The sequence below is a fragment of the Coccinella septempunctata genome, chromosome 1 (assembly GCF_907165205.1).
Source record: "Coccinella septempunctata chromosome 1, icCocSept1.1, whole genome shotgun sequence".
Classification (NCBI taxonomy): Eukaryota; Metazoa; Arthropoda; class Insecta; order Coleoptera; family Coccinellidae; genus Coccinella; species Coccinella septempunctata.
The window spans coordinates 64,451,382-64,463,406 of NC_058189.1; the positions used below are offsets into that span (position 1 = coordinate 64,451,382).

At 39.7% G+C, this 12,025-nt stretch overlaps 1 long non-coding RNA gene across 2 annotated transcripts; it reads left to right on the top strand.

Annotated features, from left to right (window-relative positions):
• Positions 1-1,078: 1,078 nt before the first annotated feature.
• LOC123317486 lies at positions 1,079-1,911 on the top strand. 2 transcript variants are annotated; one of them, XR_006538171.1, is made up of 3 exons: positions 1,079-1,394; positions 1,452-1,624; positions 1,810-1,911. It is a non-coding gene; the product is annotated as an uncharacterized LOC123317486 (long non-coding RNA). The 2 variants fall into 2 exon arrangements; XR_006538170.1 differs by having other exon boundaries at positions 1,079-1,324.
• Positions 1,912-12,025: the final 10,114 nt, after the last annotated feature.

The following is a 12,025-nucleotide window of genomic DNA, read 5'->3' on the forward strand; positions in this document are numbered from 1 at the left end:
CGCCTGGAGGAGGTAAAACCGCCATTATTTGACGGGAAATTATGTTCGTTGTACTGAGGAATTATTGGAGCAGTCGAGATCATTGATTCATTAAATCACTGGCTCTCCAGTGGCCCTGAAATATCAAGAGGTTATATGGTGCTAGAAAGTAACCCGAGAATTTTGAAAACGAGTGGTTTTACATTGTACGATGTGCTCTTTCAGAATTTTAACTTAACCTTGGAAAAATGACGTCTAAAAGCTGCTTAGTGTCAGTATCTCATGTACCATTCTTTGTAGATCCAGTGTAGTTTGATTATTGATCCTTCAAAAAAGTCCATGGATTTAATCTTCCTAGGAAAATTTGGTGTACGCTAAATCGACTTAGGACTGGCCATGGTCGGTGTAATAGCATGCTCCTTAGATGAAATGCGGTCGATAGTCCGAGATGTTAGTTTGGCGCAGCATTCATTCATTGCTGTATTCCGTTACCGAGAATAAATCTACAAAAGACTCAAAAAACAAAATTTTCGGTGCGAATTTCTTAGGGCTACTTGCGACTGTGTGCCCTCCTGTGACTGAACAGACCCAACTGTGACCTACAGATCCTTCCACACTCTGGGCATGGATAGTCACCAACTAGATCTGGCCGCCGCTGTATTCTTCTCGAGTCTCCATTATAACTGTGGACCAAAGACCTCCACTGTGATCTGTCTAACGCTAGTAGTTCCCATTTATGATTGGCATGAACTGATTTTAGGAATTGATGTAGTATATCCTCAAACCGCTTATACTGGACTCCTGGTTTCCGAGCAACCTTTGTGAATTTACCACACAGAGCTATTTTGGGGAGTCTTGTGTCTTGCATCCTCAGAATGTGGCCACTCCATCTGAATCAGGCCCCGTTGCTTGAGTCTCAATTTCTATACAACTCGCGCGCTGCAAGACTTCTGTATTTGAAACTTTGTGGAACCATCTGATGTGCATTATTTGTCTTAGATGATGTTGTTGCGTTTGTTCAAGCTGTTTAATATGTCGTCTGTAGGGCGTCTAGCTTTCGCTCTTATAAGGAAGCGTTTGGAGGACCCGTCGAGATAGAATAATAGAGAGAAGTCATCATTCGACTAAAATGGTATCAGATCCGCCATATTGGTACGAGACTCTGACATTCATGAATTTTCTGTCAGTTTTGCGTTTTTTAGAGTTCAATTCTGGTCACATTTACAAAATTGCGTTCATTTTCCCGATTTATATTGGACAATAAAATGGTGTCATGTGCTCTACGCAGTTGTTCCAGCAGAGACGAGGTAGATAAAAAGAAAATCACAGGAATCACATTTCATAGGTGAGAATGAGTAATAAACAGATCCGTATTCGTAATTCTTCCATTTCTATCTTGATAATCTGATAGTAAGGTATACTATTATCGTCTGAAGAAAATATTTGATATTCGATTAACTTTATTTTAACAGATTTCCTAAAGACCCACTAAGACGTGTATATCTTGGGTGAAATTTGTTAACCGAGGAATCTGGCAATCTTCGAATTATGAGGTGTTTTGTTCCAAACATTTTACAGCAGAACGTTTTGATCATCACAAAGCTTAGTTCGTTTGCAACGAAATGCGGTTCCCACAATATATGAGGTATGTAAGAAAAATACCTACACGTTTATAGGATGATTGATTTTGAGAAAGTAATTTGTTGTTGTGAAATTTTAATTTTTCCTGAAGTCTGAAAGCAAGGAAAATGAGGAATTTTACCTTATTTTGTAAAGACTAGATATACTAGCTTTTGTATAGGAATATACTTAAATTTCTTTCCATTATAGGAGGAATCAGTTCAACCACCAAAAATAAGAATTCTTTCTGATATTGTGATTTCACACCAAACGGAGATTATTGACGCAGTAGTAAATAAATCTGCTCTACCAACTTCTGAAACTAGTCCACAAAAAAATGACCATTCAACAAGAATTTCAAATCAGATGAGCTCTCTTATAGAGAATTCTCCCAGGAAGTGAAAATTACTCACAATATCCATCTAAAGATTTTATTTGGATGTTTTGACCAATAGAATACTCAGAGAATTCACCAATACAAATGAATTCTTAGATTTAGTTGTACATAGTTTAAACCAATCTATACTTGATGGGTACAGATATTTAATAATTAAAAGCGCTGTTTATATATATTTTGATGTAAGAATGACATATTTAATGAAAAGAAAGCGAAATGAAAAAATTAGTATGAGGCACTATAATAAAAAAATTATTTTGTTTAAAGGCCAATAAATCATTTACTTTCACAAATCTATATTATTTCCCTTTTGTTCATCTGGGTATAAACTAGTAAAAATTGTCACATTTTATTCAGATTTTTCAAAAACCGAGTAAAAACTTTGTTTGGGTGCTCACTTTCAAGAATATACATCTCCTTGAAAGTTTTTTTTTTTTTTTTTTTTGTGTAGCAGGGGGAAAATCTGCAAACAGACGAACACACCCTCTCCTGAGGGGGAACAGTGTGGGGATTCTTACTCTCTGAGCTCGAGACCCACTAAAAACCCTTAACTGCTTCTTCAGAGGTTCCGGGCATTTTGCCTATTAACCAGTTGACTCTTATGGTTTCTGGACTCTCACACGATCGTAGTCGTGTTGATATTTGTATGCTGCCTATAGCTTTTATAGGTTAAGCTCTTCTTTGGTTACATTTAAATCCTTAACTGATCTCTGGGTCTTCGGTGGTAGGTTCTTGACCTTCTAGCTTCTTCCGTTGGATCGTAGTCGACTAATCTTCGTAGTTCCTCATTTGGATGTTGTTTGGCTTTGTCGAATATCCTTTCCGCCTTTCTCTTCATAAATTCTGTAACTGGTTCCCATTCCAAGTCCTTGTAGATTTGTTTGTTCCTAACAAACCAGGGTACGTCCATCGCCATTCTAAGGAGTTTATTCTCAGTGGCCTGTATTTTCTTGATGTGGGTCTTGGCTGCGAAGCCCCATGCCGCCGAACCATATGTGAGTTGTGGTCGCGCAATTGTTTTAATCATCGTCAACTTGATGTTCTTATTCATATGACTTCTTCTGCCTATGAGTGGATAAAGTTTACTCATTGCGGCTTTTGTTTTATCAACTGCACATTTGATGTGGTTTTTCCATGTAAGTCCTCTGTCAAGCGTCACTCCTAGGTATGTTGCTTCATTTTTCCATTCAATCTCTTCCCCATCAACTTCAAGGTTTTCTTCCATCCTCAATCTTCTCTTTTGCAGTAATATTGCTTGAGTCTTTCTTCCATTGATTTGTATTTTCCATTTGATGCACCATTTGAGTAATTCATCTATGGCTTCCTGCAGTCTCCGGTGTATGATCTCTGGGCGTCGATGTCTGAACGCTATTCCTGTGTCATCTGCGTACAAGGTGAGCATATTTCTAGCATTCTTCGGGATATCATAGACGTATATTACGTAAAGCAGAGGTCCAAGTACCGATCCTTGAGGCACTCCCGCTGTCTGGTTTGAGAGGTTGCTCCATCTATTTTCACATAAAAGTTTCTATTCCTCAGATAGTTCCTTATAATCTTGCACAGCTTGGTCGAATATCCTGCTTTTTTCATCTTGTAGATTAGGCCTTCGTGCCATACTCTATCAAAAGCTCTCTCGATATCCATCAGAACTAATCCTGTGGCCTGTTTGGTCTGCATTCCTTCGGTGACGTATTCTATGAGCCGTAGTAATTGGAGTTCAGTCGAATGTTCTCGTCGAAATCCAAATTGTTCAGGTGGAATTATCTTCAACATTTCTGTTTCCTCATTCAGCCTTTTAGCGATAACCCTCTCGACGATTTTTCCTAGTGCTGATAGTAGGCTGATTGGTCTATAATTTTGAGGAAATTTCCGTTCCTTTCCAGGCTTGTTGAAAACTATCATTTCTGCAGTTTTCCATCTCTTTGGGTAGTATTCGGTCCTCATCACTCCGTTTGTTATATTCGTCAAGGCTGCTATTCCTTTTCTAGGCAATTTCTTCAACATATAATTCGTTATCCTATCTTCTCCCGGTGCTTTCCGGTTTTTCAGTTTCATTATGATCTCTTGAAAGTTTACTTAATCCGATCCTGTTCTATCCGCCATATTGGTCCCAGACTTAGCCACGCCTAGTGGTACCGTTTTTTTCTAGCACTATTGAATCTCATAGCGTCTCCACTCTATTCTATCTCGATGAGAGGACCACTACTATGTAAACAGCTGTCTTGGACTTCAGATTGAGGTCGTGATTTTGAAACACTCTGTCCTTTAGCTTCCAGAATACCCGTGGTGCTGAATGGGGGCTACCGTTTTTTTGCTCACCAGTTGGCGCCTTTGTAGAGTGAGGTCCTGAACATAGACAAAATAATGCAAGATTTGTTTATCTACGATGACGGGAACTTGTCATTTCACAGATCATAATATTGGAGAAATTGAATATATAAATATTTGGTTACTAATAATATCTTGTTCGTCATGTGTGTAAGTCCCTTTCTGACAATGATTTGGCTTCACTTCTTTTATAGCGTTAAACACGTAATATCAATAAAAGTATTATAGATATATGGAGACCATAAACTTAATATTAATCATATAGTTGAGTCTATGATTTGGACCTCACGCTACACTAGCACATCTAGCGGCGAATTCACACGCGGTAGCCCTCATTGATACGGTTGTGTATGTTGCGTGTTGAACTGCTTGACCTGTTCTAGAGTTTCATCCTCCAGGCTACCACAACATTTGCTTGCTCAAAAACATTTTTGTTTCTTCCTTTTCATTGCTATCTTGTGTTGGAACTTGTGATTTTATCAAATAACATTATACATTTCAACACATCTTTCTAAATCTACAGGCTTCTTGACATATATTTTGACAATAAGTTTCAATAAGCTTTGAGGGGTTAGATGCGACCATTCTTGTTCCTTATTCATGTCCATTGATCTGATTTTTTATTCAGTTGTATCTGTTGACAAGTACGAAACTAATATTATGGTACTGCTGCTTTTGGGTTCTCCTTTTTTATGCTAATTTTGTTGAGCATTTGTATAGTCGTTCTTTACTATTTCCATTTCACTGTGTTCTATAATTCAAGGCAAAAACATTTTCAGCTTCAACAATGATCTCTAGTTCAGCCTTTCGATTTTGGAATAGGTACCTGAGAAGCCCTATTTGAATTTGGTCAAAAAGTGTTTTCTACTCCATTTTTGTCCTTCTGATGGCAGGAACTCAGAAGATACCTGTTGGCAAGGTTAAAATTCAGAAAAATCACATCGAGTAGGTAAATTTGAAACTTGCATAGAGCAAATTACGTTAAGAGAAGAACAAAACTTTTTTCGGTAAAGAGGATTAAAGGATCAAAATTATAGAGCACTCAAACTTCGACTGATACTGTGCACTGATTCAGAACTCAAGGCGTTTCACTAATGAGGAAAAAATTTAACATTGTAAAATTAACGATCTTTTCGACGGTATTTTTGCATTTATAGAAATATTTCATACTGAACTACTTCAAGGGAATAATCATTTCATCACCTACAAATGGCACATTCGAAGACAATGATCAATTACTCAGTTGATCGAAACCTAATCTAATCAATTCATTGATTTCCGTAACGTGAGTTCATTAAAATAAGTAATTTTCCATTAACGATTGTTGAAGAAATGCCATCGAAAACATTCCATCAAAACTGCTACGACAGGAAATCTCTTTCGTTCGGAAATTCCCCATTTTCTCTGCCAAAACAAGAAGAAATAAGAAATTCACATCACACAATTCGCTGGAATATTACCTTTGTTTTCTTTATGTTTTTCCCATCTACCGGCAATTGTTTGGGAAAACTCGACACGTGCAAACAATACGTCAGCATTTTCCAATTCGATCCTATCGGAATTGAGGAAACCGTACAAAATATTTCAGCGTTATTGAATTTCAGCAGTTATAAGTCATAATTGTTTTCGATGCCGGAGGTTTGAAGGAAACACGCAGCTCTTTCTCAGCAGTTCCGTAGCCAGAGTAATCTCTTTTTGAAATCGAACAATATATTCTCTATTTGCCGAGGAAAATCAGATTCTTAATATTCTAAGAAAAACTAATTAGGGTTCCGGTATTATAGAACCTGTCGTGGGTTTAAGAAGCAGATTCAATATTCTTTCCGTTAGCGAATAAAAAATTCATCGGGAACAATAAAAACTAATCTGATATTCCGGAAATGACAAGTATTTAGTACACTGTTTTTCTTCTAAAAACTCCGAATAGACCTGTTTATTCACAATTTTCCTCTATATTTACTTTCGATAATCCTGAAGTACTCCAAACAGAGTCGCTTTTACACTGCGCAAAAAAATTAACGCACTTTATGGAAATCTCAAATTTATTCTACAACTGAAGGTGTTCTCAATGATCATGATGATTTATCAGAATTATGCATGCATATGTTATCAACTTTCAACGGTTTTCGTCAATACGGATGTTTTTTCCCAGCAGGAATAAAAAAAGGTGATATTATCAGATTTTGAATGTATTGGCTCCATTCTAAAATCAGTTGTTCTCGATCAATTCTAGTGATCAATAGTTTTTCTTTCGTTTGATTTTCTACACTCGATCGCTATGCAACGCGAAACACGCAATTTGACCCAAGAGGAATGTGCCCAAGCGGTAGTTTTGCGAGAAGGAGGGTGGACATACACAAGAATTGCAGAAAGGTTTGGAGTTTCCCATACAAGTGTGTCCAGAATGTTGCAACGATTCAGGGAGACAGGTATGAATGTCCGAAGACCAGGACAGGGTAGACCAAGGGTAACAACTGCCATTCAAGAACGTTACTTGAGAGTTTCTTCGTTGAGACAACGGTTTGCAACCGCTCGCCTCCTTCAAATTCAGCTTGAGCAAACTCATGAGGTGCAAATTAGCACTCAGACAATAAGAAATCGCCTCAGAGAATATGATTTAAGGCCTCGTGTCGCGGCAAGAGGCCCAGCTCTTACCCCAGCCCATCGAAGGGCGCGTTTGGATTTTGCGAGAGAGCATATCCATTGGGAAGAGGCCGATTGGGAAAAAGTTCTCTTCACAGATGAGTCTAGATTCTGCCTCTACCATTGTGATCGACGTTCCCTTGTATACAGACGTCTACATGAAAGATATGCTCAGTGCAATTTCCTGAATACTACTGGTTTCGGGGGAGGATCGATTATGGTATGGGGTGGAATATCTTTGACTGCTCGCACAGACCTAGTGGTCGTTGATAATGGAGCTATGAATGCTGATAAGTATATTAGGAACATTCTTGAAGAGCATGTAGTGCCATTTGCCCCATACATTGGTGAAAATTTCATTTTTATGGACGATAATGCCAGACCCCATCGTGCGCGCATCGTTCAGGAGTACCTTGAAGAGGTTGAAGTCTCTCGAATGGAATGGCCAGCAAGAAGTCCAGATCTCAATCTGATTGAGCAGGTTTGGGACAACCTCAATAGAAGGCTGAGAAGTTCAGAAAATCATCCAGCTACTCTTAATGACTTAGGAATCCAACTCGGAGAAATCTGGGAAGGATTAGATCAGAACCTTTTAAGATCACTCATTTTGAGTATGAACCGTCGTTGCCGAGCTGTAATTAACGCAAAGGGTGGAAATACCAAGTATTAAATCAGTTATCAGCATTTCAGTATTTTGAAAATTGTTCATTTCTCTTCTTTCACATAAGATTCGGTGAAATCCTGGATTTTTCTTCCATTTAATGTGTCTTGTTTCGTTCAAAACCTTCCGGAGAGAACATAAAAAATAAGTTATAAAGTCAATGTAGAGTTAAGTTTCATTAAAATTGAGATTTTCAGAATGTGCGTTAATTTTTTTGCGCAGTGTATTTTTACTAGATAGATTGGGACGAACTTGCAATAAAGTTGATATTGGATCTTCTGATATCCAAAGACAATATTGTCGTACATGGCAATGCTATTATGTTTGTTTTGACTGCAGTTCATACCGGTTAGAAAAATAGATGAAGTATGGTATGTGTTATGATTTTTATTGCATTCATAGGTGGAAACAAGAAACATTTTTATCTCGCTTGAATGTATTGGCTGATTCTTTCACAAGTTCGATTCTTTCAGCTGGTCGTATTTCGTTTATTATTCATGTAGAGTGAGCTTTCGACCAAAGCTTAGTATGATGTGAAAGACAGTCACATGAAGCGTTCCTGTTCTCAAAGGAGCAGAGGGAAATAGACAAAATTGCAGTTTCCCCAGGACAGCGATTTCTATACGTCCAGTCCAGTGTTCCACCACTTTATATCGGATTTCGACAAACAGTCTACACAAAGCCGAGGGACCTAATTTATTCATTCAGAAATTGGACTTGCAAAGTTCCAAATGAATTTCCATTGCTTTGTCCTTCGAATACGTGCTCTCGGTGTATTTGTACGGCACAATTCTAGCCTTTTTGTTTCGTTTTTGGATGTGCCAATCCGTCTGCATCTGGTTTTTGAGCTTTTGTGGGAGTGAAATGACGTGTCGAGAATTTCTGCATTTCTGCAATTTCATCTACTTATGGGAATAACTCCAGTACCTTGAATGGCTTCAAGGAGGTTACTTCCTCACATCTAAAACTTTCTCCAAAACATTTTTTGCGTTGGTTAGCAACAGTGAGGTCTCTTTCTCCTAACAGAATTGGAGGTATAAGATGGATTTCATAGTTGGAACTGAACGGGATCACAGTGATCATGGTTGGTTTAATGTTTAGCCCCACTGACCAGCACCATTGCTCCATGAATCTTATGCTCTTGCATTTAGCCTTATAAGATGCTCTTGAATTTTCTTCTACGAGGATGTATTGATATCTAGACCAGTTCCATGCATAAAAAAATTTTGCGTTACCATAGCAACGAACAATAACTCATTAGAAGTGTCAGTGTGAAGTTTGAGGTCAAAAAAGTGAACCAGAGTTACGCAATAAATTTAAAGAAAGAAGATGTCCACCGAAATTTTGAAAATCGAAAAATTGGAGTATCGAGTACCTGTATATAAAAGGGTTAAGAGGTAAGCAGATTTATGAAGATATGCTTAATACCCTTGGTGATCAATGTCCTTCGTATGTGACCGTGAAAAATTGGACTGCAAGCTTCAAAAGAGCTAAATTTTCTATTGAAGATGATGACCGATCAGGAAGGCTAATTTCTGTGTCAGTCCCCGAAAATATCGATGCAGTTCATGACATGATTTTATCAGACCGTCGAATTGGGCTAAAACGGATATCTGAAGCACTGAATATTTCATACGAACGCGTTCATCATATTGTTGACGTCAATTTGGACATGAGAAAAATTGCTGCAAAATGGATCCCCCAATGTTTGAATGTTGACCAAAAGCGTGCAAGGGTAGAAGCATCGCGTCCGATCTGTGCTTGATTTGAAAACGATGTAGATAGACTTCTTAAACCGAATTGTTACTACCAATGAGACTTGGGTACATTTCTACGATCCAGAACACCCCCCATATTCACCAGATTTGGCTCCATCCGACTATCATCTTTTGGCGGTATGTGCTGGGGTGAGTTCACGCCATTTGAAGAATGGCGTGCTCTTGGGGTGATTGTTTCGTCCCACTGCTAGGGTCGGACTCATCAGGTAGGTTAATGAACCCTAGCAGCTACCTACGACAATCGCCGAAGCAGCGTAGTTTTTGCCTGCTATAAACGCCGGTTACGTCGAGGGTATAGAGTGTTGCGTCGCCGGTGGCGCCATCGTTTGGCGTATGCTGCACCGCAATAGACGTATAATCTACCCTGTGATCGCAACCGTCGTGCGCAGTGATGCCATCGTTTGGCTACCCTTGGTACCATCATGGTGAGATGAAGTATTCCTCTACCATGGGTACAACTACGCCGCCACAACACTCCCCCACCAGCGGCGCTGACTGGGGAAGCGATGCGATACGGTAGGCAGGGTACCGCCGTTTACGAAGATGGGAAAGGGCGTCTAGAGTAGCGTCAGAAATACCAGAGATGGGAGCGTGCATTGTGAGCGAGCTATTGTCTCAACCGGTCTGGCCTTCTGGGATACGTCGTTAAGACGGCCCTCCCACATCACGTCGGGGTCACCACTTTGGCGGTATGTGCTGGGGTGAGTTCACGCCATTTGGAGAATGGCGTACTCTTGGGGTGATTGTTTCGTCCCACTGCTAGGGTCGGACTCATCAGGTAGGTTAATGAACCCTAGCAGCTACCTACGACAATCGCCGAAGCAGCGTAGTTTGTGCCTGCTATAAACGCCGGTTACGTCGAGGGTATAGAGTGTTGCGTCGCCGGTGGCGCCATCGTTTGGCGTATGCTGCACCGCAATAGACGTATAATCTACCCTGTGATCGCAACCGTCGTGCGCAGTGATGCCATCGTTTGGCTACCCTTGGTACCATCATGGTGAGATGAAGTATTTTCTCTACCATGGGTACAACTACGCCGCCACAATCTCTTTCCTCAACTGAAAAAAAGTTTAAAAGGTCGTAAATTTTCTTCCAACGAGGAGGTAATAAAAGCTGTGGAGGTCTGGTTTGCAGGGCAAGAAGAAGCACCTCTTAAGTTCTATTGACGTTGCAGGTTCGCTGTAATGAATGTATCCAATTAAGAGGAGGATATGGTGACTAATTATTGACATTGAGATTTTGTTTGGTTCTATAGTAGGCTGAGAATTTTTCAATATATCCTCGTACCTTTGAAAAAAGGAGTCACTAAACTACCCTTTTCATTTGAAATTTTAGGGGATGCTGTTTTCATGCTCTAAACATAGTTTTGTTCTCAATATTATGAAATGTCTCCCTATCAAGCAAAGTTCATCTCTTTTTGCATTTGACACACTGTATATTAGTCATATCTGGAAGTAGAAACGACTCGAGGTTTCTCATTGGGGGGAAATTCATAGCCGAATATTCCATAATGAAATAAAGGAGGAATGCGAAAAATTTAACATCTCTCCGATAAGAACGTACTGTTTATCTTCCAATCCCCAACGGGAAAAATAAGCGGGCGAAAAACCACGAAACGAGCTGAGATCCCCGGCAACTTCTTGAACGAAATAAACCCGAGAAATTAACTTTTTCCCCCCGAGCAATTCCCAAGATTTCAGAGTGCAATATTGTAGATCCAGTCGTCCGATAATCTTGTCAAAACAGCATAAAATCCTCGTAATATACAGCCGAGAACTCCTCGTTTGTTATCGATGCCGCCGGATGAAAAACAGCCGGAAAATTGCAAAAATGTGCGAAGTGATTCCGGAGGAGGTCGGCGGGGCTGCTCGGCCCCCCTCGGGGGCCACGGCAACATAAAGAGATCTTATCAGCGTTGTTGCAGGGAATAAGAAATAGATAAGGCCGTTCAGAGAATAAACAAGACATTTATCACTCGGAGTGTATGGCGTTGAAAAAATTCCGAGTGTAGGACGCCAGTTTCCCATTTTTCTGTCAGGGAATTATTTCGTTTCTCCGGGGGTATCCGGACACGGGAAACATGTCTGCGGAAACGGGAGTGGAGGGGACAAAAAAGGACGGGTCTTTGGATTTTTTCGCACAGTTGGGCTGAACGTTTCAACGTTCCCATAAATGAGGATCGAGTTGAGTTCGACTTTTGCATAAAACGGCAATTTTTCCACCCCCTCAAACGGAACATAAAGTCTCTAGTCTATTCATCCCAATAATTATAGCATCATGTGTATGGGATACAGATTTAGCACAGGTTAGCATAACAGGGTTAGTCTTTGTCTCGTTAAATATTTCAACAGTATATTCTTGACGTCAAAAAAACAGTTATTTTTTCATACTATTTTTTCCGAATCGACCCTAATGAAAAATATAGCCTTTTTAAGTGTACAGGGTGGGCAAAATTCGTTGTCTACTGAGGGGATCTCGAAAACTATAGCAGCTAGAAGAAAACGGACGGCACATTCTCGAGCTCTTTTTTCGTGACTAATCCAAAACTGAAAACAGATCCAGCCTAGCGATCATAGATTTTGAGTTATGAACGAAAATTCAGAAATTGTCATTTTTAAT